Genomic DNA, 11423 nt, shown 5'->3' with positions numbered 1-11423 from the left:
TAACTGAAGTAATGGAACTGGAACTGGAAGGACTAATTGTTGAGAGTTTAAGCAACCCTTTTGAAATTGATAATAATGATTTTATTCTAAATTTGCTACAATTATTTAACGCGCTTTAATTGTTTTTTTTAAATAGATAAAATTTATAAACTGGTGAAGAATACCCTACAAATTCCTTCCGTGTGTTCACATTCCTTCTTTTTCCATTTATACAAAAAAACTTTTATTTTAGTTTGTCGCAAACTTAATATGGTAAAAAACATTAAATTTAAATCATGAATCAAAAACGATCAAATCATCAAATACTATCAAATAAAACTCATGCACAAATTATTTGGAAAATCTTAAGATTTAGATCCTCCTAATTAATTAATTACTCCTAATTAAAGATTGAAGATGTTAGGGGTAAAAACGTGCGCCGTCTAGATCAACGGCTATTTAAAATTTAAGATCGCTCGATTTATTTATACACAATAGTCGATAGGTATTATGTGTGAGTGTACCAGTAAAATGCCTTAAAGAAGAGCGAGGGCCAAAATCTGGCTTACTTCCCTAACTTAAGTTAAACATTCGTCTTATTTTTATTTGAGACCTTGGGTCGATAATGATGACATTGATAAGGTCTTACATGTAAATAGACATTCTATTGCAACTGTCACCTCAAATATACTCAACAGTCAGCAAAATTATCCTGTGAAAATCATTTTTTATCATGAAATAATATTCTAAATGAGTAAAATACTATTATCTTGTATCTATCACTAAATAAAATTATTTTAGAATATTTGATGTTTGGCATCTGATTTGTGACTAAAGCTATAACTCCATCGACCATCCCTCACCCCTCATCAATCCTGCTGATATCCTCAGGGTAATTGTTATCAGTAAACTTTATGGTCGTGTCACTCCTATCAGTGTGTGGTACTGGTGTGCTGGTAGCTTTACGGTTCTTGGCAGCACTTTTATCCTTCCTGGTGGACCTGGGAGTGGTATTTTAGAATTTCGATTAATTCAATTTTGGCCCATAACTTCATGTCGCAACCCACTAGTTTTTGGTCTTATAGTGACATTTAGTTTTAATGATGAGTTTAAAAGCACTTACAATACCTTGTTCAATTATTTATTTATTTATTATATATGACGTATTATTTTATGGCCAAGTTGGCAGGGCAGGTATGCTAAAAGCTGGACCATGATCAACAAGATTACGGGTAAAGCTCCATCGTATACTGGCAAAATCAAGGGCAACTCACCAACGGAACGAGTTCAGAAATGGCAGGACTATTTTGCTACTCTTCTAGGCTCACCACCGACGGTAGCGAATGCGGAAGAGGATATTGATCCAGTCCACCCACCTCTGAATATCGGAACAGAAGCGTTCACGTTGGATGAGTACAGGGAAGCAAAGTCCAGTATAAAGGAAGGGAAAGCATGTGTTGACGACAACATAGCCCCAGAAGTCTTAAAACGATGCGACCTTGATCAAATTGTCTTAGACTTCTGTAACCATGCTCTATTGAGAGGCGAGAAACCAGACCAATGGTCAATTGTGAACAACATACCAATTCCAAAAAAGGGCGAACTTAGCGAACCAATGAACTATCGGGGAATAAGCCTAGTTGCCAAGGCTCTGAACAAAATGGTCCTGAACCACTTGAAACCAGAAATCGAGACAATTCTGCGCAGAAACCAAAACGGATTCAGACCAGGAAGGTCAACAGCCCAGCAGATATATAGGTATTGAGGCGTCTAATAGAGGGTGTCAAGAGTCGGAAACTGCCAGCTGTTCTGACATTTATAGATTTTAAGAAGGCTTTCGACAGTGTACATCGTGGGAAAGTGCTCAAGATTCTAGAAGCTTACGGCATTCCAGTCAAAATCGTAGAGCTTATACGGCACATGTACGAGAAGGCAATGGCCAAAGTCCTAACTCCAGACGGAGAAACGGAATTGTTCGAGCACCTTACCTTTTTGCAATAGTCATCGACTACTGTATGAGGCAAGCCATAGGTGATGATGCGGAGCGACTTGGACTCACTCTCGAACGTAGAAAAAGCAGAAGAGTGGGGCCCAAGATCATCACCGATGTGGACTTTGCAGATGATATAGCACTTATATCTGAGGACATGGACACTGGACAGGGCTAACGAGTTCCTGCTCCGAGTGGAATCGGCGGCAGCGAGCGTGGGGCTTCACATAAACGAAGGCAAGACCAAGGTTATGACATTGAATATGAAGGATCGATCTAGCGGCCTCCAAAGTCGATCTGGGAAAGCCATAGAAAATGTGGATGATTTCATCTACTTAGGCTCCTGGATTAAGAGCACAGATAGGGAGATAAGGGTTAGAAAGGGAAAAGCATGGAGCGCCCTAAGGATATCTGGAAATCCAAACTCTCAAAGAGCCTAAAGATTAGATTTTTCATAGCGGCTTGTGAGTCAGTACTGCTCTACGAATCAAAAACCTGGACACTGACAAAGGCTCAAGAAAAAAGTTTGGACGGGACATACACAAAGATGCTGCGTATGGTGCTGGGTATCTCATGGAAGGACAAGGTCAGCAATATAACTTTGTATGTTAGTCTACCAAGGCTGTCAAACAAGTTACGAAGCAGGAGACTAAAAATGGCGGGACACTGCAACAGACATCCTGAGCTACTTGCCAGTGATTTAGTCTTATGGGAACCTATGCATGGTAGAGCACAGCAAGGCCGACCAAGACAAAGCTACTTGTCTATGTTACTGAAGGAAGTTGGGACAAACTCTAAATAGGAACTGCGAACCCTGATGTGGGACAGGGATATATGGAGGGGGTTATCTGGCGTAGATTGGACTTAGTTCCAACATAGTAGTAGTATTTTATGGCCAATTGCTGAAATGTTTTATCCGAAAGACAGTTGTGAGATTACACATTTAAATTTTTCACCTGTTTGAAACAAATCATAGTCATTGCTAACGTAATAATGTAAGACTGAAAAGTCAAATTATTTAACTAGGTGCTTCTAAATTAATACTTTAAAAAGTAATGTAAATTGTAAAGTAAAATCTATTTAAATTTCTTATTAAAAAATAGTAAGTAATAATTCACACTTCTTGGAGTCGATGTTACTCCTAAGTTAAGTTGGAATAGTCAGTGCGACAGAATTTATACTAAGGCCTGCCAACAACTTGGTATGGTCAGAAGAGATGGCCATATTGTCATTGATCAGAAACGTCGCCGGGCGCTTTACCTCTCCCTGGTTCGTAGCCAATTCGAGAATTGTTCCATAATCTGGCGCCCTTGTAATAAATCACTTAGTGATAAATTAGAAAGTCTCCAAAAGAGAGCTATTAAATGGATTCTGTCTGAAGAGGGCCGCAGTTATCCACCTGAGCAATATGTCAAAAAGTGCAAGCTTGTCGACATTCTCCCTTTGTCTCTAAAGTTTGACTTGAATGATCTTATTTTTTTCCACAAAGTTCTTAACAATTTAATTCCTGTATCGCTGCCTCACTATCTCTCTCTATATCAGGGCACTTCTCGACTAAGACGTTGCCACCTCGACAGTCTGTCTATTGTGTCATCAATTTTACCTAAGTTAAGTCAGAATTCACACACCACATGTACCTCAAATAGCCCACTGGCAAAATCATTTTTCTACAGAACCCATATACTGTGGAATGGACTCCCTTTACAGGTAAGACAGATTGTGTCTACTAGTCTTTTCAAAGCTGAGGTCACTAAGCATCTATGGAAATGTTTATTGGATAGTGAAACAACAGTCTAGCCTAGTCTCTTTGCTCCCCATATTATTATTATTTTTGTTTTATTAATTTTTTTATCTACCTTCCTATACTTTCAACATCATATCACACTTCACCCGCACACCTTCTCACACATTAATGACCATTTCAGACCTGTATCTAATGTATCTGGAATTTGACGTATTGAAATACCAATTTTGACTCTATATCCACAGTTATTCACCATGGATTTGTTTGTTCTTAAATAGTTTTTCATAAATTTTTGGATTTAGATTAATTCGATGTAATGGGTCCAAGTTACTGCGGACATAGTTCACTATGTGTTTACCGTGTTTGGGTGCCCATCATATTTTACAGATGGGGGCGATATTTTGAACGATTCTATTTTATATTCATCTATTGCTGTACTCTGTAAAATTTGAAAAGTATTTAATAAAAAAAAAAAAAAAAAAGGAAAAATAATCACACTTTTTTTCTTTAAAAAAAAAATGTTATTGTAATGTAATCTGAACACTTTTTCCACCCTCACCACTCCACCCTTTCACGTCACACACCACTCATCATTGACATCAATACATCATATATAATCACCCTTCACAACATCATCCTCAGTTGAAAACGATTTACACAAGTATTTTGAAAGCTCCTGCTAATACAATCTTTCGTATCACTTATATGTTTTAAATATCCCCCTCCAGCTTCACACAACATTTATTTTTTAAATTTCAAAATAAATCTCAAAATTTCTCGGTGAATGCCGATTTATAAAAACGTTAAAAATGATTTAAGTTATCTCTCAAAAAATCCGATGCCATTTATTAATCCATTGCATTTCTTAAAATGTTAAAATAAAAGGGACACCAGTTCTACCGTTCGGTACAGCGTACAATGTTTACCATTTTCAGTGATAGGTTGATACTATTACTAGTGAAAATTGAAATTGTCCATTAAGATAGCTTGAAATGTCTGGTTACAGCAGTATCTCACAGTGGCGGAGTTCTGTGTCTTTTCTTGTGATCTTCGTTTCAATATCATGAGGCTCTTTTTTGGATTCTGAAATGGTCGAGTGACAAAAATCTGGTATTATATATAACTAGAAAGCCCGTGGTAACAGGGACGAAGCTAGTACCTAGTATTCTTTGAAAGAAAGTTTTAATCGCATCAAAAAATATCCATCCCAACCGAAGATACAGAATTACCACAAAACCGACCAAAATGACGTTAAAACGATCTTTGCACGTGCATGTGTGCATTAAAACACCGTTGCTATGGAACCTTTTGGTTGTTACCTAAATTCTTATTTCTCGTCTGATTGCACGTGGGCGGTCGTACATACATACATTCTACAGAAATAATTCTTTGAATTATAATAGAGACTAGAAAACCCGTGGTCACAGGGAAGTGCGCTAATAGTATTTTTGTTAGCAAGTTTAAATCGCATCAAAAAATATCCATCACAACCGAAGATACAGCCTATTAAAATGTTGCTCGCACTAAGCACAACGTAATATCACCAAAACCGATAAAAATGCCGGTCGCAAATCTTTGCACGTGCACGTGAACTTTTGAACACCGTTACCATGATTACTTTGCAACTACCTATTTCTCATCTATTTGCACGTGGGCGGTCGTACAGACATCAGAAATATTTCTTTGAATTATAGTAGAGATAATATAGATTATAAACATTTTTGTTTGCGTGTTTTGTGATATGCATCTTTGGTCATACATCAGTGTACCGACGGCAGTACGGCGGCAGTACGGCGGCAGTACGGCGGCAGTACGGCGGCAGCACGGCGGCAGCACGGCGGCAGCACGGCGGCAGTACGGCGGCAGTGCGGCGGCAGTGCGGCGGCAGTGCGGCGGCAGTACGGCGGCAGTACGGCGGCAGTACGGCGGCAGTACGGCGGCAGTACGGCGGCAGTACGGCGGCAGCACGGCGGCAGCACGGCGGCAGTACGGCGGCAGTACGGCGGCAGTACGGCGGCAGTGCGGCGGCAGTGCGGCGGCAGTGCGGCGGCAGTGCGGTGGCAGTGCCACGGCAGTGCCACGGCAGTGCCACGGCAGTATAGTGACAAAACTTATATCAGAATTTTGATCCAATTATTCCATGATTTTGATGATTAGTTCACATTGATTTGCGAATTAAAAACATATTTCGAGAAATCAATAAGTTGTAAATAAGTTCATACAATATCATAACTTTAAATCAGTAACTGTCACCCTGGAGCAATAAAGTATTAAAATAATTCAGATTCATTGCAGGTATTTCTGGTATCTTTTGTATTTCTCTGATGTGATACCCATGTAACTCACAGCGTCATCTAGAGAAGCTCCTGCGTTAACCATGTTGTCGATCTTTTTGAGGAACACTGGCTACCCCAACACGAAAGAGATCTCGTCCCCTGAAACAGAAACGAACCCCTGAAAGATCCTTCTACCGCAAGAAGAAGATAGCAGAGCTGATTATCCTTGATAGACCACGATTCGCCAGTCTCATCAAACAGATTCTCAAGGAGGAGCGGACTGACAGGATCAACCAGCAGATTCTCTCTGACCGATGTGGGGCTATCCTCAAGCAGAGTGACTTTCTGGAGAAGAAACGACTCGCAATTGCTGCTGGAAAGATTCTCTAAATGTAAATTAGTTTATTGCTCCAGGGTGACAGTTACTGATTTATAATGATATTGTATGAACTTATTTACATGTTACAACTAATATTGATTTATCCAAATATGTTTTTAATTGACAAATCATCAAAATCGTCTCTTGAATTGACAAATCAATGTGAACTAATCATCAAACTCATGAAATAATTGGATCAAAAGTCTGATATAAGTGTTGTCACTATACTGCCGTGGCACTGCCGCCGTACTGCCGCCGTAATGCCGCCGTACTGCCACCGTACTGCCGCCGTGCTGCCGCCGTACTGCCGCCGTACTGCCGCCGTACTGCCGCCGTGCTGCCGCCGTACTGCCGCCGTACTGCCGTCGGTACACTGATGTATGACCCCTCCCATTTCAGAACACGCACGTCCTCATTCTCATTTTCTTTAGTAGAACACATACCAGCGTCAGCCATTCTTTTGATTTCTTCTCCAGACAGTTCCTTTGCGTAGACGTTGAGCTGAAACATCTCTCCACCAAATGCATGATCGGATCGGGTGAGATAGCTATCACCGTTTCCCAATGTGAAGCTATGGCCAGTTGGAATAGTGCTGCCAGGTGTCTGTAACGTACCTAAAAGTGCACCGTCAGCGTAGTATCTCATGGAGCGGGAGGAAGTGCTAAAAGTCAAACAAGCATGGAACCACGTTCCTTTAGACACCGAGAGCTTGCTTCTAACGTCCAGATGACATTTGGTTGCACAGTTGTAACGCCCGCTACTTTCATATCGCACTATATCAGCGCCGTAACTAAAAATTATAGGCCATGTGCCCGATCCAATGTCTCGTACCCAGCTGCAAACCGACATTTTGTTGGCAAAGGGGCTCATGTCTGAGCTAAACCGTATGTACTTATGTATGAGCCTCCGCCATTGGCAAATTTCAGTCCTTTCATTTGGTTGGAATAACTGATAGCTTTAAGAGAGTGAAATGCTAACACCAGGTACACGAGCAGGGAGAGGATCATCATTCTCTGTAGTTCTGTCAATATCATTAAATTATATTGTTCGTTAAATGATTATTACCTTGAGAATGACAAATTTAGTCTTCCATAAATTTAGTCAAAATATTGACTAAAATTGTTGTAAACCAAATTTATTGAGACTAAATGTTCGGTGACTAATTTAAAAGCAGACCAAAATTTTAGTAGAGCATTATATGACATGAATATTATTGAGCTTGAATTGTTAATATTATTGAGCTTACATTATGAGTATTCTGTATTACACGTTGCACTTGTAATCCACTGCTTGTATGCTTTCACATTCACAATTACTTCCCATCTGACGTTAAACTTCAAATTACAACTTTATGTGCGGAATCGAAGAAAAAAAAAAACTAAATAAATAATGGAAAAATAAAATGAATGGAATGGAAAATGGTCTCGAAAAGTCAAAAAATGTGACTAAAATTGTTGTAGACAAAAAAATTGTGAAATTTGTGACTAAAATTATGTTAACCAAATTTATGTGATCCAAATTTATTGGCCTTAAGGTAGTATTTTTTGGTATATTGACAAATTTGTATCCGCGTCAAAATATGTTTGATGTGGCTTGATGTCAAAATTCGCAAAGTTACATTTTGTGTGTGTTTCCACATATACACCATACAGTATACACAGTACAAACAGCTGTGATCACATAAAAGTTCCATAAAATCAATCCCGCTTCATTTCATGCTAGTTTGCTTAGAGAGCCTCGGTGATAAGCCCTCTCTCCGAGTTCATGGCTTAGTAACCAGGTATCCAACTTAGTAACCAGGTAGCCGGCTTAGTGACCAGGTAACCAGCTTAGTAACCAGGCAACCAGCTTAGTAACCAGAATCCAGATAACCAGGATTGTGGGTATAAGGGTCCATATCAATATAGTATTTAATATTCTAAAGTAAAGAAAGCAAGGCAAAGGCTAACGTAAACTTTTTACGTTACAGAACGAATGTTGTTGAGTCAAAAAGCTTTAATAAGAGCATCCGACTTTAGAAATAACTTGAGGAAAAGTGTTTGTTTTAAATTACATCCGTCGAATCAAAATTTTTATTGAAAACTATAAAAGATACAAGTTTATACTTTGTACTATGTGATTTAACTACCTTGTCGGACTTTTATTGAACGGACATTAATTGGAAGCTGGAAGCTGCAGCCTTCATTTTAATGTCCGTTCAAAATTATCTCCGTTCACGCAAATAAGTACGTTCGATAAGGTAAATTATAAAATGATCAAGACAGTGGGCTTATAACATACTGCCACCTATCCATCAAATCCAGAGACCAGACCTACCACACTCTTCGATCCAGTACAGTATTCAAGTATTCTCTATTAAAAATGCAATAATAACCATAACATGTATTATTTTCAGGCCCAACAACTGCTGCAGAAGCGACATTTAAGTGCGGCGGGTGCGGAAACGCACCTAGGTTAATAAGGTAGCCATTTCCCGCACATATTCATACTAACCAGGGGTGTAGGAATGATTTTCTTCATGAGGGGGCCAAAATCTTACAGTTTTTCAAATTTAGCACGCCAAAACTTTAAATTTTATCAAATTTCAATTGTCCTAATATATACGTTTCTTATCTTAAGCTAAAAAGTCAGGGGTGCAGCCGTTGTACTTCAATTAAAATAATTGATCACAGAAGAGTAACTATAGCTGCAATGTTATCGTGCAGTTAGACTGCAGTTAGACAGGATAGGCCAAATGAGGCCAAAAAGTAGGCCCCTTTTCGCCCCTTTTCCAGATTTCATGGGGGGCGGTCGCTCCCCCCCCCCCTGCCCCTTCTCTTACTACACCCGCACCCCTGATACTAACAGTCGTTTTCCACAATTTTTCTCACAAATCCGATCTGAGGCCACACTCATATTTGGCAAGAAAAGTGACCTACTTTCAAACAATATTAGGCAAGTGTGGGAACACACTTTTGACTTAAATGTTGCCTTTGCTTTTAAAGGTTCGTCAGTCCAGCAACCCAGACTCTTATGACGCGGGCATCTTTTGAAACTCATCCCCAGCTCTAGAGCTACCATCAGTTGGATTAGAACGAAAAATTAGTAATCGTACTCTATTCTGAAGGTGTAGGTACTGAAAACGTGAAAAACAAAAAATAAGTATAATACTAAATTATAATTAATGATATGGTTTATTAAGTATAAATGTGGTCAGTTTACTACCGCCCTCATCACGTCTTTGTGTTTTGGACTCAGTCAAGACTTTCCCTCATCGCATCATGACCAATGGCATTATAGGGGCTACTAGGACAGAGTTTGTTGACCTATCACCACTATTGTCCACCAACTAATTATACCAACGTATATACGATGAGGGATAGTCTACACTAGCTTTAAAGTTTGAGCTGGAAGATTTAACAATTGGGTATGTCGTCAAAACTCAAATTCAGCCCTCGGAGAAAATGCATCAAAATCGAAAAGAAAGATTTCTGTGCCAACTCTTGGCACTTATTACTTTATTACATTGACTAGCAAATAATCGCTGCCCTCGCGCCGCATTATTCGCCAGATTGTACCGTGCAGGGAGGGGGGTCTGGTAAATGCTGTCGTAATTACTTAATTATGAGGGGGGGGGGGGGGGTCGCTTAATTCTGACAGTTGCTCATGGAGGGGGGGGGGGGGGGGTAAAAGTGACAAAACACTTGCTGATGTAATATGTGAACACTCTCTATAAGTTTAACTAATTCTTAGTGTTTCGGAGTCAGTCAAGACTTTCTTGACCTATCACCATGACTATTGTCCACTAACTAATTATATCCATTCTATTGGTCTCGGTGTGATGAGGAATAGCCTACACCAGCTTCAAAAGTTTGAGCTGGAAGATTAAACTATTGGGTCAAATTCAGCCCTCGGACTCAGCTCTGAGAAAATACATCAAAATCAGAGAGAACGAATTTTGTGCCAACTCTTGACGCCTATTACATAGACTAGCAAATAATCGCCTTCGAACCGCATTATTCGCCAGATTAGCCGCACTTAAATCTTGCCTCTGCCAACGACTATGATTTAGACATGGATATGCTCGCAATCATCGCACTAGCTGACGTAATTCCTATGCCTTGGTACATGGTAAGTAACGTCTGAGCGTATGATTAGAATAGTTAAAATTCAATAATTTGAAAATATTTCCTTATTTTTCACACATATCAAAGAAAGAAAAGATTAAAGCGCTGAAGATGACAGTGGACTCAGGAATTCAGAGCTACTGCAGTGCAGCTGTACAAAAGAACAAAAAATGTTACACTTACAGTCTGCAGCAGTAAAACGTTAAAGGAGGCACCAAAGAGCTGCAGAGAAGGACAGGACTGGCTCTGTTTGGGTTGAAAGAAGAAGAAGAAGAACAGCTCCCAGCTTTGGTAACCGCTGTTTTGAAGGCGATAAGGGAGAAACCTCATTTCGAAGTGACAAGAGTCGGCTGGAAGAGGCCAAGTACAGCTATCCGATCAATGAAAGTCACTGTACCGAGCTAAACTTCAGTTTGTCAGATTCTGATGAAAACAGGGAGGCTGAGGCTAGTTGAGACCCAAAAAGATGTATGGACCCGTCCTGATAAATCAAATGAAGAGTGTGCAGCAAGGAAGCATCGGGTCACTGACCTGAAGAAGAAGAGGGCTTAACAAACTCACCTCGACCACTCGATCCAGTACGGAAAGGTCTGTAGCCATGATAAGAGGGCAACATTAAATAATTCATGTGTCTAGGACACTGATCAGATATTATGTATGACTATAATACTATGAGTATCTTAAGAGTTTTCGTATGCTATCTGTATTTTATAGACAATTAATATTATGGTTACATACTATGAGTGAGTATTGCTGAAAGCACAGTGTAAGGCCTACACTGTTTTGTCGATTGTTTTTAAACTTCTCACATTTCTTTATCCTATTCCTAGGTGGAAGACGTGATGTCACTAAGACTATTTGGGCAGCCAGAAAACTCTTGTTTTGAAAGTAGTCCTCGGTACTTGTATCACTGACCCAGACTTTTTAGCAATTACAATATATAAATACA

Source organism: Bolinopsis microptera, chromosome 10 (assembly GCF_026151205.1).
Source record: "Bolinopsis microptera isolate Bmic1 chromosome 10, MBARI_Bmic_1.0, whole genome shotgun sequence".
NCBI lineage: Eukaryota > Metazoa > Ctenophora > Tentaculata > Lobata > Bolinopsidae > Bolinopsis > Bolinopsis microptera.
Note: the sequence above shows the minus strand (reverse complement) of the source record.